The sequence below is a fragment of the Salvelinus alpinus genome, chromosome 10, assembly GCF_045679555.1.
Source record: "Salvelinus alpinus chromosome 10, SLU_Salpinus.1, whole genome shotgun sequence".
In the NCBI taxonomy this organism is placed as follows: Eukaryota; Metazoa; Chordata; class Actinopteri; order Salmoniformes; family Salmonidae; genus Salvelinus; species Salvelinus alpinus.
Window position 1 is genome coordinate 73,424,346 of NC_092095.1, and position 12,501 is coordinate 73,436,846.

Here is a 12,501-nt window from a genome sequence, read left to right on the forward strand (position 1 = left end):
GTTGTCACCTTCTCACCAAGCTGCTTGGCGATGGTCTTGTAGCCCATTCCAGCCTTGTGTAGGTCTACAATCTTGTCCCTGACATCCTTGGAGAGCTCTTTGGTCTTGGCCATGGTGGAGAGTTTGGAATCTGATTGATTGATTGCTTCTGTGGACAGGTATCTTTTATACAGGTAAGAAACTGAGATTAGGAGCACTCCCTTTAAGAGTGTGCTCCTAATCTCCGTTCGTTACCTGTATAAAAGACACCTGGGAGCCAGAAATCTTTTTGATTGAGAAGGGGTCAAATACTTATTTCCCTCATTAAAATGCAAATCAATTTATAACATTTTTGACATGCATTTTTCTGGATATTTTTGTTGTTATTCTGTCTCTCACTGTTCAAATAAACCTACCATTAAAATTATAGACTGATAATTTCTTTGTCAGTGGGCAAACGTACAAAATCAGCAGGGGATCAAATACTTTTTTCCCTCACTGTAAGCAGGCTTCTCTCATGCCTGTGTTCTCTGATTAACTTTTTTCTCTCCCCTGTGTGTGTTCTCTTATGACCTTTTAGCTGAGTTGATGTTTTGAAGCATTTTACACAGTCAGAGCAGAAGTAAGGCTTCTCTCCTGTGTGTATACGTTCATGTATTTTTAAGTGGGAAAGTTGAGAGAAACTAATTCCACAGTCAGAGCAGAAGTAAGGCTTCTCTCCTGTGTGTGTTCTCTGGTGAAGTTTTAGCTCAGTTGCTGTTTTAAAACATTTTCCACAGTCAGAGCAGGAGTATGCCTTCTCCCCTGTATGTATACGTTCATGTGATTTTAAGTTGGAAAGTTGAGAGAAACTAGTTCCACAGTCAGGGCAGAAGAAAGGCTTCTCTCCTGTGTGTGTTCTCTGATGAACTTTTAGCTCATTTGCTGTTTTGAAGCATTTTCCACAGTCAGAGCAGGAGTAAGGCTTCTCTCCTGTGTGTATACGTTCATGTGATTTTAAGTTGGAAAGTTTAGAGAACCTAGTTCCACAGTCAGGGCAAGAATAAGGCTTCTATCCTGTGTGTGTTCTCTGATGAACTTTTAGCTGAGTTGATGTTTTGAAATATTTTACACAGTCAGAGCAGAAGTAAGGCTTCTCTCCTGTGTGTATACGTTCATGTGATTTTAAGTTGGAACGTGTAGAGAACCTAGTTCCACAGTCAGGGCAGGAATAAGGCTTCTCTCCTGTGTGTGTTCTCTGATGAACTTTTAGCTCATTTGCTGTTTTGAAGCATTTTCCACAGTCAGAGCAGGAGTAAGGCTTCTCTCCTGTGTGTGTTCTCTGATGAACTTTTAGCTCATTTGCTGTTTTATAACATTTTCCACAGTCAGAGCAGGAGTAAGGCTTCTCTCCTGTGTGTATACGTTGGTGTGTTTTTAAGGTGCCCAGATGATAGAAACTCGCCCCACAGTCAGAGCAGACGTAAGGCTTCTCTCCTGTATGTATACGTTCATGTGATTTTAAGTTGGAACGTGTAGAGAACCTAGTTCCACAGTCAGGGCAGGAATAAGGCTTCTCTCCTGTGTGTGTTCTCTGATGAACTTTTAGCTCATTTGATGTTTTAAAACATTTTCCACATTCAGAGCAGACGTAAGGCTTCTCTCCTGTGTGTATACGTTCATGTGATTTTAAGTTGGAAAGTTGAGAGAACCTAGTTCCACAGTCAGGGCAGGAATAAGGCTTCTCTCCTGTGTGTGTTCTCTGATGAACTTTTAGATCAGTTGACGATGTGAAGCATTTTCCACAGTCAGAGCAGGAGTAAGGCTTCTCTCCTGTGTGTGTTCTCTGATGAACTTTTAGCTGAGTTGATGTTTTGAAGCATTTTACACAGTCAGAGCAGAAGTAAGGCTTCTCTCCTGTGTGTATACGTTCATGTGATTTTAAGTTGGAAAGTTTAGAGAACCTAGTTCCACAGTCAGGGCAAGAATAAGGCTTCTGTCCTGTGTGTGTTCTCTGATGAACTTTTAGCTGAGTTGATGTTTTGAAATATTTTACACAGTCAGAGCAGAAGTAAGGCTTCTCTTCTGTGTGTATACGTTCATGTGATTTTAAGTTGGAAAGTTTAGAGAACCTAGTTCCACAGTCAGGGCAGGAATAAGGCTTCTCTCCTGTGTGTGTTCTCTGATGAACTTTTAGATCAGTTGACGTTGTGAAGCATTTTCCACAGTCAGAGCAGGAGTAAGGCTTCTCTCCTGTGTGTGTTCTCTGATGAACTTTTAGCTGAGTTGATGTTTTGAAGCATTTTACACAGTCAGAGCAGAAGTAAGGCTTCTCTCCTGTGTGTATACGTTCATGTGATTTTAAGTTGGAAAGTTTAGAGAACCTAGTTCCACAGTCAGGGCAAGAATAAGGCTTCTCTCCTGTGTGTGTTCTCTGATGAACTTTTAGCTGAGTTGATGTTTTGAAATATTTTACACAGTCAGAGCAGAAGTAAGGCTTCTCTCCTGTGTGTATACGTTCATGTGATTTTAAGTTGGAAAGTTTAGAGAACCGAGTTCCACAGTCAGGGCAGGGATAAGGCTTCTCTCCTGTGTGTGTTCTCTGATGAACTTCTAGATCAGTTGACGTTGTGAAGCATTTTCCACAGTCAGAGCAGGAGTAAGGCTTCTCTCCTGTGTGTGTTCTCTGATGAACTTTTAGCTGAGTTGATGTTTTGAAGCATTTTACAGTCAGAGCAGAAGTAAGGCTTCTCTCCTGTGTGTATACGTTCATGTGATTTTAAGTTGGAAAGTTTAGAGAAACTAGTTCCACAGTCAGGGCAGGAGTAAGGCTTCTCTCCTGTGTGTATTTTTAGGTGTATTTTTAGCTTTGATAGAAATGGGAAAATCTCTTCACAATGTGGGCAGTGATGAGACCTCTTATCTCTCTGATCTTCCTGCTGTTGCTCTCTGGATGTAGAGAATGTCTCAACATGGTATCCTGTGTGAACATCAGAAGAACCAGTCAGTTGGTGTGATATACATGTCAATCAAATGTATTTTATGAAGCCCTTTTTACATCAGTAGTTTTCACAAAGTGCTTAACAGAAACCCAGCCTAAAATCCACAAAGAGCAAGCAATGCAGATGTAGAAGCACAGTGGCCACAAAAAACTCGCTAGAAAGCAGGAACCTAGGAAGAAACCTAGAGAGGAACCAGGCTCAGAGCGGTGACCATTCCTCTTCTGGCCATCCCGGGTGACAGGTAGCCTAGTGGCTAGAGCAACCGAAAGGTTGCAAGATCGAATACCCGAGCTGACAATGTAAAAATCTGTCGTTCTGCCCCTGAACAAGGCAGTTAACCCACTGTTCCTAGGCCGTCATTGAAAATAAGAATTTGTTCTTAAACTGACTTGCCTAGTTAACCTTTTTGGGCGCATGTCCAAACGCTAGTGGGACACCTACGACAACATCCGGTGAAATTGCAGAGCGCGAAATTCAAAATACAAAAATCGTAATATTAAACATTCATGAAAATACAAGTGTCTTTCATCATTTAAAAGCTTCTTGTTAATCCAACTGCGTCGTCAGATTTCAAAAAGGCTTTACGGAGAAAGCATACCATGCGATTATCTGAGGACAGCGCCCCACGTCAAAATACTTTTTAAACCAGCACAGGCATCACAAAATCACAGACAGCAATTAAATAAATCACTTACCTTTGAAGATCTTCCTCTGTTTGCAATCCCAAGGGTCCAAGCTACACAATGAATGGTACTTTGTTCGATAAAGTCCTTCATTATATCCCAAAAATGTCAGTTTAGATGGCGCGTTTGATTCAGTAATTCACTCATTCAACATGCACACAAGTTACCGGTAAAGTTCATCCAAACAAGTCAAACGATGTTTCTAATTAATCCTCAGGTATTCTAATATCTAAATAAACAATAATATTTAAGACGGAGAATAGTGTGTTCAATAGCGAAAATAAATAACGAAGAGCGCACTCTCGTTGATGCAAGCAACATGACTACTTTTCTAAATGGGGGACACCTTGGAAAAACTACAAATACCTGAAACCCATTCTAAAGACTGTTGACATCTAGTGGAAGCCATAGGAACTGCAATCTGGGTCCTATCTATTTGTATATCCCATTGGCAAGCATTGAAAAAACCTGTGACCTCAAAATAAACATTCCGGATGGAATTTCCTCAGGTTTTCACCTGCCATATCAGTTCTGTTATACTCAGACATTATTTTAACAGTTTTAGAAACTTCACAGTGTTTTCTATCCAATGCTATCAAGTATATGCATATCCTAGCTTCTGGGCAGTTTACTTTGGGCACGCCAGTCATCCGAAATTCAGGACAATAACCAGTATGCTAAGGAAGTTAAATAAAGGTAATTAAAAAATATATATATACAAATAAATACACTACCATTAGTGGTGAAATAAATGAATGAATTCAAAAGATTGGGGTCACTTACAAATGTCCTTGTTCTTGAAAGAAAAGCACATTTTTTTGTCCATTCAAATAATGTCAAATTGATCAGAAATACAGTGTAGACATTGTTAATGTTGTAAATGACTATTGTAGCTGTATTATTAATGATCAATTTGATGTTATTTTAATGGAGAAAAAAAAGTACTTTTCTTTCAAAAACAAGGACATTTCTAAGTGACCCAAAATATTATATGGCATCACAATAACCCATAATGACAAGGGCAAAAACAGGTTTCTAGAAATAACTGAAATATTACATTTACGTAAGTATTCAGACCCTTTACACAATAGTTAGTTGAAGCACCTTTGAGTCTTGTTGGGTATGAAGCTACAAGCTTGAAACACTTGTATTTGGGGAGTTTCTCCCATTCTTCTCTGCCAGGTTGGATGGGGAGCGTCTCTGAAAAGCTATTTTCAGGTCTCTCCAGACATGTTTGATCGGGTTCAAGTCCGGGCTCGGGCTGGGCCACTCAATGACATTCAGAGACTTGTACCGAAGCCACTCCCACGTTGTCTTGGCTGTGTGCTTGGGGGGGGGGGGGGGGGGGGGGTGAACCTTCACCCCAGTCTGAGGTCCGGAGCTCTCTCAAGTAGGTTTTCATCAAGGATCTCTCTATACTTTGCTACGTTCATCTGTCCCTTGATCCTGACTAGTCACCCAGTCCCTGCTGCTGAAAAACATCCCTACAGCATGACGCTGTCACCACCATGCTTCACCGTAGGGATGGTGCCAGGTTTGCTCCAGACATGACGCTTGGCATTCAGGCCAAAGAGTTCAATCTTGGTTTCATCAGACCAGAGAATCTTGTTTCTCATGGTCAGAGTCCTTTAGGTGCCTTTTGGCAAACTCCAAGCGGACTGTCATGTGCCTTTTACTGAGGAGTGGCTTCCGTCTGGGCACTCTACAATAAACGCACGATGAGTGGAGTGCTGCAGAGATAGTTGTCCTTCTGGAAGATTCTTTCATCTCCATAGAGGAACTCTGGAGCTCTGTCAGAGTGACCATCGGGTTCTTGGTTACCTCCCTGACCAAGGCCCTTCTCCCCCGATTGCTCAGTTTGGCTGGGCGGCCAGCTCTTCCATTGAAGAATGATTGAGGCCTCTGTGTTCTTGGGGACCTTTAATGCTACAGAAATGTTTTGGTACCGGTCCCCAGATCTGTGCCGACACAATCCTGTCACGGAGCTCTACGGACAAATCCTTCAACCTCATGACTTGGTTTTTACTCTGACATGCACTGTCAACTGTGGGACCTTACATAGACAGGTGTGTGCCTGTCCAAATCAATCCAATCAATTGAATTTACCACAGGTGGACTCCAAGTTGTAGAAACATCTCAAGGATCATCTCATAGCAAAAGGTCTGGAAACTTACGTAAATAAGCAATTCTTATATATTTTTTTATACATTTGCAAGGATTTCTAAAAACCTGTTTTGGCTTTGTCATTATGGGGTATTGTGTGTAGATTGATGAGGAAAAACGTGTAATCAATTTTAGAAAAAGGCTGTAACGTATCAAAACGGGAAAAATGGGAAGGGGTCTGACAGTGCCCTCGGAAAGTATTCAGACCCCTTGACTTTTTCCACATTTTGTTTTGTTACAGCCTTATTCTAAAATTAGATACAAAAATATCATCAGCAATCTACACACAATACCCCATAATGACAAAGCGAAAACAAGTTTAGACATTTTTGCAAATTTATAAAAATAAAAAAACAGAAAAAAAAGACAGACTCAAAATTGAGTTCAGATGCATCCTGTTTCCATTGATCATCCTTTAGATGTTTCTACAACTTGATGTATAAAATATTAAATATACACTACCGTTCAAAAGTTTGGGGTCAATTAGAAATATCCTTGTTTTGAAAGAAAATCACATTGTTTGTCCATTAAAATAACATCAAATTGATCTGAAATACAGTGTGGACATTGCTATTGTTGTAAATGACTATTGTAGCTGGAAACGGCAGATATTTTATGGAATATCTAAATAGGCGTACAGAGGCCCATTATCAGCAACCATCACTCCTGCGATCCAATGGCATGTTGTGTTAGCTAATCCAAGTTTATCATTTTAAAAGGCTAATTGATCATTAGAAAACCCTTTTGAATTTATGTTAGTACAGCTGAAAACTGTGCTGCTCATTAAAGAAGCAATAAAACTGGCCTTTGCAACTCTGCCTAGAAGGCCAGCATCCCGGAGTCGCCTCTTCACTGTTGACGTTGAGACTGGTGTTAAGTGACCCCAAACTTTTGAATTGAGCTCAGGTGCATCCTGTTTCCATTGATCATCCTTGAGATGTTTCTACAACTTGACATATTAAATTTAAAATATATATGTATGAGATATAAATCATCAGGATGTGGTAGTCTACTGGTTATGTTCAACACTTCTCCAATCGTTGTTGAGATCTGATATTCTGTGCAGCAAACAAATTATAATTCAATATTGACATTGATGATGCCATGGCCTATTTTGAAATGGGGTATGCCTAACTTGGTGATTGGGTATTAAACATTTTCAACGTTCTTGAGACAATGTGTGGGCAAAGGCAGGCGTTACAAGTTTTACAAAGTTTTGCCTCGCTGTGAAGTCTTGAGGTTTTCAGGGATGTGTGATGTCAGATTTACAGAATTCAACCTAGCAATAGACTGGTCATAATTTATGGAGGTCTAATTTATGAAGATAACTTATAGATAGAACCTGCTCTTACCATGACTAGCAGTTGTCCTATTCTTCTCCTCCTCTTCTTCATCTTTAATGTTGACATTCAGCTCCAGTGTTTGACTGCAGTCCTCCAGCTTCACTGATGCCATCTCTGGATCCTGCAGTGCAAACTGGGCTCCACTGTCACAATCAGGACCCAGTGACTGTAGGTTTCTACTCAGTGTGGAAGGAGAGTGGCAGGCTGGGTTTGTCCTCACTGTTGATGTTACCGGCCTCAGACTTAATCTGAGTCGGCCTGTAGTAATAAAGACAAACGGACACAAAAGTTATTTTCTTGACAGTTCTGGCACTTTATTCTGTAAAAATATTTTCTCTTTTTTCTTGTTCAATTATCTCATTTCAGTAGATCAGGTAGCTAATCCTTGACAAAACATTCATTCACATTAGACAAAGTACACATTTTAAATTGCACAACATAAGTGCACTTAATCTATAGTAGATTTCCTAAATTCACATAAATGCATAAATGACTCAAAAACCATTTAGTACAAGATTGCAGTATGTTTTAGGCAGCACTATGTACTATTTTCCTGAATAACCTTGTCTTCACTGTATTATTTCAATCACAAAAAACCAATTGTATTTCCCGTTCACACCATAGTAAGAATTATCAGGGTTCGTACAGTGGCAAGTCAAATTCAAGGACTTTCAAGTACTTTTTCAAGCGCTAATATTTATTTACTTTAAGCCCCGTGTGAAAACCCTGAAATATAGATAAATATAGAAACAACTGAATGTGTCTGAATATTAGTACACATGTAAAGGACTGATAATCATTACATTCAGCTTCAAAACTGTAGAGCAACTGAAATGTTCTCTCGCTGATGAGGCACTACCTGCACTGAAGTCCATTGATGCAGACCTCCTATGGTATCATGGCGGTCCGCAAACAAACGTTTAAGGTCCATGTCTATCTAATTCTGACCTAAGAAAATAAACCAAGAAATCCCTATTAACTTCTACCACACCCTCCCCTTCCCCTAAAACCCTGCCACACCCCCAATAAACTTTATCAATAGATCCATTTCTGTGTTTCCAAACATTGGGGTTTATATCATGCTGAGACAATCCACCCCCAGGTTATCCAGTTTATCAAAAACCACACCGACTGTAACATCTGTTACCCCCAACAACTATGCTGCAGTTTACAAGATAACTTTCAACCTGGTATTTCTGCTTTACACAATCCAAGCTGTTGATAACCTTACCAATGAAAGCTATGAAGTATATTTTATTCAATATTAAAGTATCATTTGTCACAGCGCATTTATGGGCGCAAGATTTCTGAACAGGCCTCGAAACCATGTCAGGACTAGTAGAAAGACCAGTTCTGACAGTAGGTCCTCTTACTACGGGACCAGCCATGGAAGCTCCATCAGTCTGACAGTAGGTCCTCTTACTACGGGACCAGCCACGTGGCACATCTTTTCACTCAACAGCTACATGTCCCATTCTTTGGCATTTAAAAACACTGTGATGATTCTCCGTTGCTGCTCCAGTTTCAACTGTTCTGCCTGCGGCTATGGAAGCCTGACCTGTTCACCAGACGTGCTGTTTTCAACTCTCTAGAGACAGCAGGAGCGGTAGAGATACTCTGAATGATCTGCTATGAAAAGCCAACTGACATTTACTCCTGTGGTGCTGACCTGTTGCACCCTCGACAACCACTGTGATTATTATTATTTGACACTGCTTGTCATCTATGAACATTTGAACATCTTGGCCATTTTCTGTTATAATCTCCAGCCAGAAGAGGACTGGCCACCCCTCATAGCCTGGTTCCTCTCAAGGTTTCTTCCTAGGTTCTGGCCTTTCTAGAGAGGTTTTCCTAGCCACTGTGCTTCTACACCTTGCTGTTTGGGGTTTCAGGCTGGATTTCTGTAAAGCACTTTGTGACATCAGCTGATGTAAGAAGGGCTTTATAAATACATTTGATTGGTTGATTGATGAGGCTAGGTCAACTTCTCTGACATTGAAGCTAAGGAATCCTATTCTGTACTTTTCCAGAGAAAACCTTCTCAAACCACAACAGCACTGATAAGCTTTCACTTCTTTAACCCTCTTTCCTACTGATCAACCTTTAGGCTTCAACCACTCTGTCTCCTTCACATGTTCTTTAACAATATCATCCATGGACATAGATATTGGGACATCAGAGATTACTCCCTTCAATTTAGCATAAGCTCTAGGGTCATGGCTTCTGAGATTCGTCCCATTATGATATTCCAATTGAAGAATCTTCCCTTGCTGAACCTGACTAGCACAAGATATTAACAATCTACCATTTTAAATGTTTTATTTCACCTTTATTTAACCAGGTAGGCTAGTTCAGAACACGTTCTCATTTACACGGATGCGGCCCAGTTTAACTTCACCTCTCTTTTTATGGCCTTGGTTAATCAGATTGGGTGTAAATGAGGCCCTGTGGTCTCCTCAAACACCATCCCAACTTTCCACTGTGACACATTACTACTCTGTTCTTCCTGTCTTTCCACTACAGACCATTCACATTCTAGGCCCTCATCCTCCAACTCCATATCAGAACTGTCCCCCACATTGATCGCATACCAGCACAGCTGTTGCTTCTCAAACTCTCTCTCCATTTCCATTGTTTCAGGGGTGTCAAACTCATTCCATTGAGGGCCGAGTCTCCGCGGGTTCATTTTTTTTTTCTCCATTTCAATTATAACCGAGACAATCAGATGAGGGAATTTCCTTTATAATTAGTGACCTTAATTAATTAATCAAGTACAAGGGTGGAGCGAAAACCCGCAGACACTTGGTCCTCCATGGAATGAGTTTGATACGTGCTCCGATTCATCCGCATTAATCAACGCCATTCCATGCAGTTGGCCTCTATCTCCAAATGGTGAAGGATATCTTCAGTTTGCTTCCCTCTATTTTGACACTCCATCACACAGCCTCGTGTCGCCATTTCACCACGAGCAAACTCCTAGAAAGACGACTGAAACCGTTGAAGCAGCCATTTGAAGAGCCTCGTCCGAATCATCCTGATCTCGCGAGCTTACATTTACGAAACAGTGTATGTAAACTCGCGAGATCAGGACGGTTCGGACGAGACTATTTACCAGCTCATAAACAACATTTTACACAAAACCAAGAACATGTAAAAACGAACTCAAATAAGTGGAATCTTTATGAAATGACTGACGAAATTATGTACATACACTCAGGCAAACCCAAAGTCTAGCTACGTGACTTGTAAAATCGTTTTTAATCACGTTCTTCACTCACTCGGTTAGACCCAAAAATAACACATACAATTAAAACCTTTACCAAACGTGAAAATACCTTGACGGATTTGTTACCTAGCATGTTATATATTATTTCGACATTAGAAAGTTTAAACATGCTATTACATACCTACAATGATACATTTGAAACGGACACAACCACTATCGACATAACAACAGAGTTCTGTCGTTTTTAACCCGGAACTTCCTGTTCCCCTCTACGACAACGCAACAGCGTCGTCTTCTTCTCTGGTATGGTGACATTTACACAAATATAACGTGTCTGCTGCCACCTGCTGTACCGTTAGTAAACTGTAGAAAGAAATACATGTCCATTGCGGAAGCAACGACATCAAAACAAAATACATAAATCACATCCCAACACAGTCTCATGGGCCTCGCAGGGAGGAAGATCTTCAGTCACAGTCCTATTCAAATCACATCCCTAAACATTCTCATGGGCCTCGTAGGGAGGAAGATCTTCAGTCACAGTCCTATTCAAATCACATCCCTACACAGTCTCATGGGCCTCGTAGGGAGGAACATCTTCAGTCAGTATTCCCTGCAATCAGTTGTGCAAACTACTTATGCAGTACTTAAAATATTTGTACATAAGTATTTTTGGGGTATCTGTACTTTACTTTAGATATTTTTGACAACTTCTACTTTTACTCCACTACATTCCTAAAGAAAATAATGTACTTTCTACTCCATACATTTTCCCTGACACCCAAAAGTTCTCGTTACATGTTGAATGATTAGCAGGACAGGAAAATTGTTCAAGTCACGCATCCCTACTGCATCTGATCTGGCGGACTCACTAAACACAAATACTTTGTTAGTAAATTATGGGTGTGATCTTAAATTCAATCTGGAGTGTCAGAGTGCGCTTGGCTGTTCGTAAATTCAGAGCGGTGTCAGATTGTCAGTTCGTATCGCTCTCGGAGCGTTCAGAGCCACACTGGACGCTCTGGCGGAGGAGTAGGGTTGATTCAAGCGTTCTGACCTCACAACGGCAGTCAAGCATCCAAGATAACTGGTTAACATTGGCTAGCTTGCTAGCTACTTCCACTACAAATGAGAGAACTCTGACCATTTCACTCGCCTTAGCAGAGCTGTTTAGGCTGTGTTCGTGTTATCCAGAGCATTGGTGACTTTAAATGTGCTACAGGCAACAATTTAATTACGCGTTTTTGCCGACGTTTACTGACACCGGCCGTACTCAAGGGGTGTTGAGCGTTCGTTTATCATCAGTTATTCTGCCCTCTGGCACACTCAGACGAGAGTGCATTGAAGTCTGAGTGTTGGAGTGTGCCCCTGACTATCCGTACATTTAAACTACAAGAAAATCGTTCTGTATGGTTTGAATTTGAAATTATTTGTACTTTTACTTTTGATACGTAAGTATATTTTAGCAATTACATTTACTTTTGATACTTATGTATATGTTAAACTAAATACTTTTAGACTTACTCAAGTAGTTTTACTGGGTGGCTTTTACTTTTACAGGAAAGGACTCAAGTATCTTTACTTTTACTCAAATATGACAATTGGGTACTTTTTCCACCACTGTCTGCAATGGTTCCAATGTTAATTCCTGAACTCCCAAAAACCTTTCAGCCGCAAATACAATTCATCTACAATCGGTATTCTTCAACTGGTAAACGACATTATGAATCTTAACAGGTTGCTGGGCATCCACTGCCATAGCTTCCTCAGCACCAATTGCTCTTTCAACTATTTCCCGCGCCTCCCAGTAGGAGACCTACTGTACAGTTTCTTGATGTGGATGTTCCCTGATATAAAAAAAAAAAAATGATACATGCCATTGATCAGTTCCGGTGTTATGAAACTGATGGAGAATATTTGATGGGGAAAAAATAAGTATTTATTTAACTAGGCACATAGCATACATAGGATAATTAAAGTGGCAGGTTAGGATAATTAACGTGGCGGTTAGGAGACTGAGATTAAGGTTAGGAAAAGGGTTAAGGTTAGCTACAATGCTACAGTTGTCAACAACTGTTGTTCCCAACGCAAAAGAAACGGTCACGGACGAATGGGGAGCATCAATT

General features: G+C 40.5%; 2 protein-coding genes and 1 pseudogene across 3 annotated transcripts in view; 1 reads left to right on the forward strand and 2 right to left on the reverse strand.

The window, feature by feature from the left end:
* The window catches only part of LOC139533057 (zinc finger protein 135-like), a 545,377-nt gene that overhangs the window by 189,833 nt on the left and 343,043 nt on the right, over positions 1-12,501 (forward strand). The gene's annotated exons all lie outside the window — the stretch shown is intronic.
* The window catches only part of LOC139533071 (zinc finger protein 135-like), a 48,459-nt gene that overhangs the window by 22,257 nt on the left and 13,701 nt on the right, over positions 1-12,501 (reverse strand). The window lies entirely within an intron of this gene.
* Positions 386-10,669, reverse strand: LOC139533027 (zinc finger protein 850-like; annotated as a pseudogene).